This window comes from Sturnus vulgaris, chromosome 7, assembly GCF_052056855.1.
Source record: "Sturnus vulgaris isolate bStuVul1 chromosome 7, bStuVul1.hap1, whole genome shotgun sequence".
NCBI classification, from domain to species: domain Eukaryota; kingdom Metazoa; phylum Chordata; class Aves; order Passeriformes; family Sturnidae; genus Sturnus; species Sturnus vulgaris.
In genome coordinates, this window is record NC_142249.1 from 38,408,985 (window position 1) to 38,421,883 (window position 12,899).

Below are 12,899 nucleotides of genomic sequence, written 5' to 3' on the forward strand. Positions count from 1 at the left end.
TGAGTACAAAACAAAAAAGTAAAGAAAGATGAGACAAGCTTCAAAATAGGTTAACAGCAGTTACAAGAATCATGTCTCACTACTGCAATATCCACTGAAGAAGGGGGTAGAAAAAAAAAAAAAAAAACCAACAAGAAGCTTAACAGGTTAAGAAAAAAACTAGAACAGTATTAGAGGAAATACGCTACCTCTAGGGATAGTTAAACAAGGGATTAGGTTATGGAGGGGTTACACAAATCTCCACTGATTGTTTTTAAGACCTGGTAAGAAGAACATGTCAGGAATGGCCCGTTCATCTCTCTGGCTTGACACTGAACTGCACACTCACACATCCAGTACATGGCCTCAGCACAGAGCAATGACCTCCCGAGATCCCCATTTTCTTTCCTAAACTTAAAGGCTGCACAAGTTTAGGTTCCTGCCAGGCGACTCAGCAGGTGACCTGACTGCTCCTTAGAGCTCCAAGCAGGCTTTTGATATCTCTCTCTTCTCAATAGCCCAGGCAGGCTGTGATTGACAATTTTCTCTCCCATGAAGCATGCTACCTTAAATGTGGAGTACTCGGAATGATCCGCCAGGGAAATAAAGTCAAAGTACAGAGAAGGCAATGGCAACTGATCCCAGGAATCCAGTCCTGGGAAAGAAATCACAACTGCCAAACTGGGCAAGGATGCATATCCCATTAGTATCTAGAAGTACAGACAGCTATATTTTCTTTTCCAGCACCTCCAATAAATAAGCCTTAATAAAAAGAAGTATTTAACAAAGTACTTAGAGAAATAAGGAGGGAAGGTTTGACGTTCCTAAGCTTATTTTCACAGCAGTATGAAAGGAAATGAGGTAGAGTCAGAGCTAATTCTCCTTATATAATTTCACATGGAATGATTAGTTCTGCCCCAACAGTAACAGCTTTCCAGAGGGTCCTACTTGTCGCCAAGATTGCATACAGATGCTCTAAGTGTAGCTTCCCAATTCTCCACTGACAACCAACTTAAAAGGCCAATATAATATTCATTTTACTATAGAATGAAATTCACAGCATGAATAGTAAAATAATGTCAGAGCTACCAAGAAACTGCAGTTGCGTGTAAGGGGCTGTAACTTTGGGAAGTTTAATCATGAAATGGATTCATGGAGAGGAGCTTTGTGCTTCAGTAACATCCCGTGGCCACTGAGGATGTCCAAGAGCTGTGGCTGGACAAGGAGAGGGCAAAGGCACAGAGGAGCATTCGTGTCACATGCCCTGCTGAATATTTTCCTTTAGAAGGCAGGTTTCAATCATTACTGGGTTAATGCTCCCTTCTCTTAAGCCTGATTAGGACAGACATTCCACATGCTGAAGGTGCTGGAATTCCTAAGTCACCTGGGTCGCTTCTGGGTGAAATGCCAATTACTGGGAATTCATCTCAACAAGGCCCACAAAAAGAAAGCCCTAAAAGGCAGCCCTCAGCCCAATGGTGAACATATCACATGGATAATCCTAAAACGCTTCACAAAAAAAAAAAAAAAAAAAAAATACAAAACCTTGTAATAGGTATTAGTACTCTTATAAAGTACTGCAGTGCTTTGTGCTTAATCCTTGAATAGACACTGGTAGAAAAGCCATACTCAATTCCAAAATTTCTACTGCAAATTCCAGCTCAGCTACTATTATTCCTGGTTTTTAAGGGATATATACATTTCAAATATATATAACAGTAAATTTAACTATCAATGAAAAATTTAAATCACATGCCAAAACATCATGCAAAATAATAGCATACGAACTTTAAATGTGTGTATTTTGCAGTTTTTAGCACAACCATTTGTTTTACAAAAGACCTACAGATTAAATACAAAATACACTATTAGTTTTAGGCACAAGAACAACCAATTTTTTATGCCTTGCCAGAAATAATGACTAATTAGGCCAGCACCACCCTGCAGTCATTTCCATAAATCTTGCCTTTACATTTAAATCACAACAAGAAGAAAACTGACTTAACAACAACAAGAGCATATTTCTCATTAAAGTTTTCTTAAAGCAAGATCAGGACAAGAAATTATTCTGTGAAGTCAACAAGCTGATGTTATTGTTTATTTGGAGAACTTTAATTCAGACCAAACACAAAATTGTACTCAGAAGTTTTCTGTATTAAACTGCAATCAGTCAGGGAAAGCTTTCAACTGGGAAATCATAAAACACAGAATTTCACAGGATCTTGGTGGATTTCTTGTTTAGTAAAGTCATCTCACAACATATTCCTATTGCAAACCTTGAAAAGAACCAGAATATAAAAGATGCAATATGTTCAACTACTTGTTGAATTTTTGGTTTTGGGCATATTTGTATGCTAAGTAAATATTAAAGCAGAAAGATACATAGGAAATACAATTCAGAGGAAATGAGGAGTTATACTTAATTTAAGATTTTTGTTTTAAAATTATGGAAATTATGGTGCTTCTGAGAAATCACTTGTTTAATTATATACACTAGGCAAGATACTTATAAAAAAGCTTTATTTTCATAATGCAACAGGGATTTTATTTCTATTTGCAAAGGTATCACCTGGTAAATAAACACCAATAAAACAGAATCAAGATTTACATAGTCACACACACACTCCACAATAAGGTTATTAACATACAACTCTGAGGTTAGCTTTTTTCCCTCCCCCAAAATTGATCGGAAAGAACAGGAAAAAGTGGGATATTTTTCCAAGAGGTGATCTAGAAATGGAGGTAAGCCACACCATCACTGATCTGGCTAATCATCCATTCTGAGTTTTAAACATTCCCAACCATTTCCTTCTGCATGTATGCACAGAGGTCTGTGATATTCTGGAAGTTCTTCCATACAACGGCTTTACAACAGGTCTGTTTCTAATACACATATTTTATTAAGCTTTTGGAGGATTAACCAAGATTCTCATTTCTTGAGGAAAATAAGGCATGGGAACAGCGAGGTCTTCAGCCTTCATTCCAACACGCTTGACCGCTGAATCCTGCCAGGGTGAGTCATGCCCAACACGGATTCCATCCCAGGAAGGAATAAAACACTGCATCATATTAAATCTGCATCCAATTACTTAGGCGTGAACTCGAAGGGTGTGTTTTTATCTCAATGACAGCTTCTAAAAACGACTGTGAAAGAAATCTTGCACTCTGGATGGTGTTTTATCCATCAAGGCCATGACCACCACACATTTTCTGTTGCCAGAGGCATGGCCAAAGTGACCTTCTTAAGAACCACTGCTGCACCTCCGAGAAGAAACATTCCCATGGTATTTAGGGTAATTTCATACTTGTACCATTGAGCATCAGTAACACAGACAACCTGCTGCACAAACAGGCAGTGACCACCCAAAAATAATCTTGGAACAAAACTGGAAAACAGCATGTGAAGCCACAGTGGTCACGTTGTTGTAGAACCACAATACATATAGATGTTTTCAGATGCAAAACTAATTAAACTCCCCTTTTTTGGGTCACCCTAACATTTTTTTCACAATTCAGCGAAACTACAATCCAGCAAGTTACATATGTAATAAATTTTGCACATTTGATTATATGCAAACCTATACCTACACAAATATTTCAATCAAAGTTGCTTATCCAAGATCTACTTACTTCAGGATTTATGTATCATAACTGTTTGTGTTGTTTTGACCCCAAAAAAAGAAATTATTCAGGGAAAAAAAATATAAACCACCCTTAGTGCCTGGCCTTGCCTGTTTTCCTCCAACTTCTGCATTTCATCATTAGCATTACATACTTCACTGTTAATTTTAGCCATTCCTCCAGTTCTCATTTGGACATCAAAGAGCTACTCATACCCAAAATACCAGCAATCTGAAATACTGGCTTCCCTACTTATTGTCATTTATAACTTAAAAAGATCTTTGATTTCTTGCCTACAGGAAATACTGCCGATCAAAAATAAAACATATATATGCTCCCATGAATTCCTATAGATGGGGTCCAGGATTTAGCATAATAGACTGGAGACATGGTTTTCAGATTTACATTTCCTACTCTGCCTGGTGCTTCACACGTTTATTTTTGCTTTCACATCTGACATGCAGCAATATGGCCAGCTAAGGTGTACATTTAAGGCATGCTTTGATATAAATCCATGAAGAAGTGAAATTCACACTGGGTTCTGTGTCCTTGCAGCACTCAGGCCTCGCTTCCCCACCGATAACTGCTCCGCTTAGGGATGGCTGCGGGCAGCCCAAGGCTGGCTCACCACAGCCCCTTGTTAACAATTCTGCCACCAAAGATTAAAGTGATTTTCCTGCTCTACAAACTTAGTAGAGAACACTTCTCAGATAAAATAGGAAAAAAACCAAAACATGGTAGCCAGTGTTTTTTCTTTTCTGAAATGCCTGCTGCATGAGTTCCTAACAGCCTTGAGATTATATTTAGAGTTGGCTCTTCACTTTTGCAATTTTTTAAAAATTAAAAATAATAGTACATTACACAACTAATTCCAAACAATGAGAGACTCACTCTGTTCATGCCAGCAAACCATTTGCTTTGGTTTTGTTACTACTCCCATTACACAACAGCTCATGTCTCAAGCAGTGTAACAATCAACATCAAGATGCTGTTGTTTAGACCAGTATCATAAAATAGAATCATTAAACAGTTCAGGTTGGAAGGAAACTTATAGACCATTTTATTCCCACTCCCTGCCATGGGTAGGCACATCTTCTGCTAGACTAAGCTGCTCCAAGTCCTATCTAGCCTAGCCTTGAACATTTATCACTACTATAACCAAGAATAACTCTCATACCACTAAAAAATTTCAGTATATTTCCCCACAACAGAACATAATTCTGTTCACACAAGAATGTGTATGATACATTTGTGAACCCAATTTTCATAGAAACAGCAGCTACCACTTTTATTTAACCATGTAACATCTCAAGTCTATACACAAGACTTCCTCATTGCAATTTGAACAGCTAGTCCAAGACAGCATTCCACATTAATTATTTGCTCAACAGCTGCAGCAGAAATGTCTTACCCCCATGGCTCTCCCAAGCCGGACTATATGGGATTGTTTAGGATAAACATATTCTGATCTTGTGAAGCCAAACAACAAAATGTATAGGTATTTCTTTTCTCTAAGTTACATTCCAGCTTACAGACAGCAAGGACTTTAAATACAGCAAATGGTGGCAGAACTACTGGCCTTCTCTATGTCAGGAAGTGCTTAGTGTTATCACAGCTTCCAACACTCATTCAGGTTTTGCACAAGGAGCCGATTCCAGGAGCCCCGAGTGAAGAAAAGTACACTAAAAACGTGCTGTTTTGATGATAAAACCGTCTATTTAGACACTTCCACCAGTGCAGGACATTGGTCAGAGACCACAAAACTTCACTGCTCTGATCAAAATAGAAAGTAACAGACTCAATGCTGTAAATTGGGACAGAGGCCTACAATGCTCAAGGCATATGGCTCTGAGCTATGGGCTGAAATCACTTTGCAGTCACAGGGTGTAGAAAACATTTATAAAAAGCTAAACCAGGAACTTTTTGTTTTCATATTCTCAAATTTTATTGAGCAGAAATGTTTGAGGATAGTTTATTGCTTTTACCGGCCACTCTAAAATGGGCCTCCAGCCAGCTAGGTCTTTAAAATATGTCTATATCTCTGGTTTTAAAACATTAAGGAAGTTGTATAATTTTTACACTGGAGTCTGAGTGACTTAGCAGCTAAAGTGACAGGTTTCAGCTGTAACACAGGCACTTTGCAAGCTACAGGCACTACACTTGCAACAGCACCTGTTGCACTTGGTATTGATCCTAATGCAGGCAGGGGATCCACAAGGGTTAATTAACAGGTGTTGAACTCACGGCACATCTCAGGAGACTCAAATTCAGGTGCACCAGAAATCAAACCGTGCATTTTATCAGCTGAGGGAGGGATTTGGTGCTCTGTAAAGTACCAGCAACCTGAGCTGAGCAGTTTTCTTGCTACCATCGCTATCATTCATAAAGGGCGAAATTGACCAGAAAGTTTGTAAACAAGTCAATTACAAAACATACTTGTATATTGCTACAGTTGTAAACACGAAGGTGTTCACACTACACTGAGAATAACCTTCGATTTTTTATACATACACAAACTCAAAAAAACAGGACTGATTTAAAATCCTAGCTCCCCTTAATTGATTTGTGCAACCTAGAATTTAAACTGACTTTAGGACACCTGGACTTTCAAGAAAGGGGAAAAAAGATGAGGCAAGAACACACTTTTCATGAGGCCTTGAAAGCCTCAATTAAAATTCAATATTGTGCTTTGTGTAGAGGCTCTTTACATAAAAACCCTGTCATGGTTAAGATTTAAGGTTAACCAGGTTAATAGAGTCCAATAAAATAGCTCTATTGAATTATGCCAAGCCATTGTTATAATCCACACTAAAATCTGCTATTTGACTTTACCTGACTATGGGGCTCAAATCGGAACCATAAATTAGCTTCAGCCTCTTTCCCACACTTGTTTAAAAACAAAGTGCACGCTTTTGCACCTTAAAAGGTTTCTCTCCTCAAGTCTGCTACTCCAGTCATGTGTTAAAAGATTTGTGCAGACCTGCCAAGTCCCATTCATCCCAGACACACTTTCCTAAAGTTGGGATGTGTTTACAAAGTATATTTAAGCAGCTCCTCTACACAGCATTCTGTTCCAGGGCATACTTAGCTTATAATAATAAAACTGACTGCCTAAAATCCACACATTTGGTACAAGTAACATTTTTAATATTTTTGTTTTCCTTCTATAAAGCTTGATGGAGCCAAAGCTAAGGGCGCGATTTTTTCAGACAGCTTCTCTAGCAGAACTCCTCATATGTAAAAACATTTTAATTCCTATACTCGGACTCAAACTGGGTTTAGATTTTGCCGCTCCCATTAACCGCTCACAAAAAGCAGCCCCTGCCCTGCACACCTTGCATGTCAAAACAAAAGGGCAGAAGAAGAGTGCCCGTAGGAAACACCTCCCCGCGGGCACTGTGACCGCGGGCCCAGGCCCGGCCAGGCCGCGCTGCCCACCCGCCGCAGGGCCCGGGAAGGGCCGGGGAAGGCCCGGGAAGGGCCCGGGGCAGCCGCAGCCGCTGCCCGCGCTGCCGCCCCGCCGGCAGCCATGTTCGAGCGGCGGGAGGCGGCCCCGCGCCTCCCCGGGACCGGGCCCTGCCCGCCCGCGGCGCTCCGGGGCACGGCGGGGCCGGGCTCAGCGCGGCCGTAGGTGCCGGCAGCCGCGGCGGGCGGAGCCGGCTCCTCTGCTGCCCTCAGTTCCTCCGGGCTCCCCCCCCACCCCGCCCAGCGCGGCGCAGCTCGCCCGCAGCTCTCTCTACCGCCGGTCCTGCAGCCGAGCGCCCGCCCCGCTGACCCCTTCCCTCCCTCCCGGGCTGGCGCGGGCGGCCCCGCTCTCACCCCACCCCGAGGGCGCTCACCTCCTCCTCCTCCTCTTCCTCCTCACTCCCTCCTGGAGACCGTCGGCACCGACGCGCCGGCGTCCCGGCCCCTCCCTCAGCTCAGCGCCGGCCCCCCCTTCCGCCCCGCCGCCCGGGGACCCTCCCTGCCCGCGGGGACAGCGGGACGGGCCCCGGGGGCTCCGCCGGGCACGGCCCGGCTGCCGGAGCTGGGCACGGGCAGGAGGAACCCGGAGCGAAGCGATGGAACGGGAAACAGACCGCGCGAGGAAAGCGACGAGCCCCTCTGCAAGAGTTTTGGGAGCAAGGAGGGGTGGGAGGAATAAATAACAAGGAGTTATGCACCAGGTGGGCTAGAGAAAAACAATTAGAAAGAAGACGGTTTTCTGGGAGAAGCAACTGAAAAGAGTGACAATCAGAGCTGTTGCCAGTTAGATATGAGTAGGAGGTGTGTGTTCTTTCCGTAACTGAAGCCTTTTCAGGTGGTGCAGCTCCTGGGAGAGGCTGAGCAGGTGTTGTCATAGAATCATCACAGATTCGTGAAATGGTTTGGGTTGGAGGTGACCGTAAAGATTTCCTAATTCCAACCTCCTGCTATGGTCAGGAACACCTTTTACTAGACCAGGTTACTGCAAGCACCATCCAGCCCAGCCTCAAACACTTCTAAGGATGGGGCAGACACAACTTTCCTGGGCAACTTGTTCTAGTGCCTCACTAACTTCCCAGTAAAGATTTTTTTTTTTTCCTAATATCTAATCTAAACCTGTTTTCTTTGAGTTTAAACCTGTTCCCCGTTTTCCTGTCACAACATGGTCTTGTAAGTTGTCCCATTTTTCCTGTAAATTCCCTTCAGACACTGGAAGGTCACAACGACACCACCCTAAAGCCTTATCTTTTCCAGCCTGAACAATCCCAATTTTCTCAGCCCTATCTCACGGGAGAGGTGCTCCATCTCTCTGACCAACCTGGTGTTCTCCTTTGGAGGTGTAATTATTACAGGCAGCTGTATCAACCCTCTTTTTGCCCACAATGAGTAACAAACCTTCCCAGCAAAACTATTTTAGAGAAGAAATGTTTTGTCACACTGACTCAGTTTAGCATGGTGTTATCTCTGGTATGTAGACAGAAACGTGGGGGTTTTTTTTGTTTTTCTGGGTTTGTTTTGTTTTGTTTTTTAATACGAAGTCAAAATGAGTAACACCTAATGGAGTGACGAAGCAGAATTTCCAAAGGGTACAGCTGTGAGAAGCATCAACACTAATAACTTGAGGAATTATGGTTTTGTTTTTTTTCTTGCTCTGGCTAGTCAGTGATTATGAAAGAATAACAAGAAGGCTGATTTGCATGAGAATTACCCTTAAGATAACGCAGCATTTTGTTTCACAAGTTTTTAGGTTCAAAAATCCTGGTAAAGTTGTTTTCCAATAGCTTTCCACTGTCCTGCACCTCTGAATTCCTGACACTACAAAGCTGTGGAAATATGAAAACATCATGAAGGAGACAGCTCTTCATGGGCTTTACCTAGGCAGAAGTGGTAAGACCTGAAAATCTTTTAATATTTATCATGTACATTATAAATGATTTTATAAGGTCGTGTCTTTCAGGCAGGGTGACAGATGAGAAACCCTCCAGTCCAGCTGAATAATTTGCCCCTGCCATGTGCTGGAACGCAGACAAACAGGATGTTTTATCCCCAATTTATGGATAGAAAAATTGAGGCAAGGAAGTGAAGGCATTTATTTTCTAAGTGTAGAAGTGCTCATTTGTAAGCAGGCAATTTAGGCTTGAACTTTTTTCTCCCCTTTTTTTTTTTTTTTTTGAGGAAAAGGGCCGTGTATATACAGTTCCCATTGAAACTACACTTGAGGCACCCAAGCAGAAAGACTTTGGCCATACTCTTTTGGGGTCCTGCAGCCCTAATCCCATGTTCTAATTGGCCAGTAATCTGTGGACAGATATTGTAACAGTTCCTTTAGAATATTTTTCTACTTCTCACTCATTTGCATACTAATGGCATAAAAATAGGCACTTCCTGCCAGTAATTAGTTGGAGCCCAGAATTTAAAGAAAGAAAAACACCACAGCATTATGGTAGATGGATGGTACTGAGGAAGCTGCAGAAAAGAGTCACTTCTCTGGTGCTCAGAAACTGCCTTTAATTTGGAGTTCGAGGCTGGCAACTCTGTTACCTCTGTGTGACAGGGATTAACTGTTTGCTTGGCCTAATAACTTTGCCTCTAATGAGCCTGTCTAACCTTTTTCATGGCAAATCACTCGATCTGTCCTGCACCCAGGCTCGTTGCTGTAAAATGTTTTTCTTTCTTTGCCTTTTTTTTTGCCTTTGATAGAATCATGGAACAGTTTGAGTCAGAAAGGACCTTAAAGATCATCCAATTCCAAGTAACTTCAGTGAGACGGTGAAAGTTTGTTTTGCTGCTTTCATTCCCCTAAATTCTGGAGATCCTCAGTACATGGAGCTACTGGAGTGAGTCCAGCAGAGGATACAAACATGATTGAGGGGCTGGAGCATCTCTGCTCTCAAAGAAGCAGGGGATGAATCTAGTAAAGAGTGTTTAAAGACTGAAACCTGGCAATGCAGAGTAAGTGTTTGGTTCCATTAACAAGATCCAGAACCAGAGAATGGCTTGGGTTGGAAGGAACCTTAAAGGCCATCCAGTTCCAACCCCTCCTGTGATGGCCAGGAGCACCTTCCACTATGCCAGGTTGCTCCAAGCCCCATCCTGGTCTTACACACTTCTAGGGACAGGGCAGCCACAGATTCTCTGGGCAATCTCTGCTAGGGCTTCCCCACCCTCACAGGCAATAATTTCTTCCTAATATCCAATCTAAGCATACCGTCTTTCAGTTTAAAGCTCTTCCCCCTTGTTTTGTCATTCTAGCCCCTTGTCCCAAGTTTCTCTCCAGCTCTCATGGAGCCCCTTTTGGCACTGGAAGGGGCTGTAAGGTCTTCTTGGAGCCTTCTCTTTTCCAGGCTGAAAAACCCAGCTTTCTCCATTTCTGGAGATGCTCCACCTTTCTTACACCTTTATATTTTCCCTTCCCTCTATGCATCCCACTTTGTTACTAATCTTAATGTCAAGCATGTGCCAAACTCTCTATTACATTGTGCTGAACTTAGAAGTGAAATTGTGTCGCTTTTTTTTTTTTAAATCTTGAAAAGCAAACCTTGTGAAGCTTGTATCCAGCAGAACTATAGTGCCAGAAAGTATTTTCCTGAAAACTTTGAGGCTGTAGCTTATTAAAGCACAGCTCCTTAAGATGATTGGGTCTATTCCATTAGTAGATTTATAAAGTGTGCAGACTGGATAAACAACAGTGACAGCTTGGGGAAGTGTATGCACCTGTTTATTAAAAAGACGTTAACAAGGGCAAATCTAAAATAAGAACATGTACCACAACCCAATTTTCAGCAAATTTTTATGCATGCCTACACTTAAGGTTACCAATGTTATTGGCAATTTCTCTCTCTCTTTTCTCTCTCAGAAGTACACAGCAACTGATGAGCATGGAGCATCTGTGGCAAAGGAAAAAAACACCGTCTTCAAATTTTGAGGAGCAAACACGACCCTTTCTTTTTCTACTGTTTTCCACCCACATTCAGTTAGTGTGAGAGAAGAAAGAAAATTTAAAAAAAAAAAAAAAAAAACCAAGAAAAAAGTAGAAATATTTTCTTTGCAGGGAAGGACCGAAGAATGTATTGTTCTCTCATTCACAAGCAAGCGCTTTCATCACCTCTACTTTCATTTTGCTCTACATCATAAGTGACAGCAAGTTTTCTGTATTTTGCTGGTATAACTTAGAAGGGGTCACGATTCTAAAAGTTCTGCAGAACTGAGTCTTCTGTTTGGATGTATGCAAATTCTACAGCACTTATGCCACTTGTACTTTGCAGATAGGTATAAGCGTATGCAAAAATGGAGATTATATGTGTACATGCAAGTTTTCAGAATTAATCAACCAAGAATGTATAAAAACTACAAATGCTTTGCTGAAATTTGGCTCAAAATAGATTTATGAATTAGTCTGCTATAGCAGCTTTCACTCAAGGCTGCTAAATACACTGCATTTTTATAAATAATTAATAATTTATAAAATTTGCATGATGATGAGCCTTGGAGCAGCCTGGTCTAGTGGGAGGTGTCCCTGCCCATGGCAGTGGCATTGCAAGGAGATGGTCTTTAAGGTCCCTTTTAACTGAAACCATTCTATGATTCTGTGATAATACTATTGCCCCACAAAAGCATTTTAACAATATATCGCAGTCTTGGGAGAACCTGATGGTACTTCTGTCTATTCAAAATTTCTGTAGTGGTGTTTTTTATAAGTGTAAATTGCTGTCAGCCTGGAGCCCCACCAGGATTAGATCTTAGTCCCCAAAGATATGTAAGTGCTACCACCTCCTTTTTAGGGATTGAAAACAGGAAACTGCGTGGGTTAATAACCAAGTAAAAAATTAAAATATGGGCTCCAAACTTGTCAAGTACAGTCACAAAACCTTCTTGGAGTCACCTTCATGTCAGTAGTTGATGTGAATATTTTTGAAGACAAATCAAAGCTCTGGGCCTGCCTGAGTCCTGTGTTTCAGCATATGGCCAGGATACAGAATAGATCCCTCAAACACATCCAATTACTTCTGTTATTATGAACTGAAGCAAATGATCCTTGAACATTTCTCACAATTCATCAGGGAAAAAAAAAGCAATGTTTTACTTCAGTCTACCTTTTACTAGAGCTGGGTACAATAGGATGTGATTATTTTAGGAACATTAAAAATATCTACTATCTTCCTCCCATGCAAGGTAGAATAGTAGTCTGAAGTAGTTTTGCTTTGTAATTTTCTGAAACGAAGAATTCTGACTTAACCAAACCTCTTCAGAAGGAAGCTGGCTGATATTATCTTACTTCCCTCTTTTCTTATTGTGGAATTGTTGAGAGAATGCCAGTTGTTGCTACTTGTCATCACAACTTTCTAGTCCATATTATTGCTCGTTAGAGGCAATAAATGTTAACCAGCAGGCTACTTAAAACTGACCAGAGTGTGGAATTTGAGTACATAGGTAATAAAATGAAAATTGTAAATCTGGGTTCGTATTCATTAATTGCACACACACATAATACCTACCGTCTGAAAAACAGCTTTTCTTTACTCGTCTTCATGGTATTTGTTCAGCAATTTTTTTAAATTTTTTTTTTATTTCTTGGGTGTTATATTGCACAAGGGAATGAATATCTCTGCTTCTCTTTGAGAGGATTGCAGCAAGTGTCACAGACACAAGGTGTTTCCAGAAGTGGGAAAACTGGGAATGGCAGGATGAAATACCAGGGATGATGGCCACCAAGACACTTTTGGCTCCACACAGGCCTGTTTTGTCCCACATAAGCATGTACAAGGTACCAAGTCTGCTGAACTGGGTGAATGGATCCTGGGGGTGGTCCTGCAGACTGTGGATGTGTTGAGGGA

At 41.5% G+C, this 12,899-nt stretch overlaps 1 protein-coding gene and 1 long non-coding RNA gene across 10 annotated transcripts in view; one reads left to right on the plus strand and one right to left on the minus strand.

The window, feature by feature from the left end:
* Window positions 1–7,530, minus strand: part of QTMAN (queuosine-tRNA mannosyltransferase) — a 171,253-nt gene extending 163,723 nt beyond the window's left edge. For all 8 annotated transcript variants that reach the window (XM_088168390.1, XM_088168395.1, XM_088168393.1 and 5 more), the window contains exon 1: window positions 7,440–7,530. The gene's annotated coding sequence lies outside the window, so the exon portion shown is untranslated. The remainder of the gene's footprint in view (window positions 1–7,439) is intronic.
* A 23-nt stretch (window positions 7,531–7,553) lies between these two features.
* LOC148223242 (uncharacterized) lies at window positions 7,554–12,517 on the plus strand. Of its 2 annotated transcripts, XR_015804924.1 has the most exons (4): window positions 7,637–7,766; window positions 8,806–8,952; window positions 9,766–10,017; window positions 10,922–12,517. It is a non-coding gene; the product is annotated as an uncharacterized LOC148223242 (long non-coding RNA). The 2 variants fall into 2 exon arrangements; XR_015804925.1 differs by lacking the exon at window positions 9,766–10,017 and having other exon boundaries at window positions 7,554–7,766.
* The last annotated feature ends 382 nt before the right edge of the window (window positions 12,518–12,899 follow it).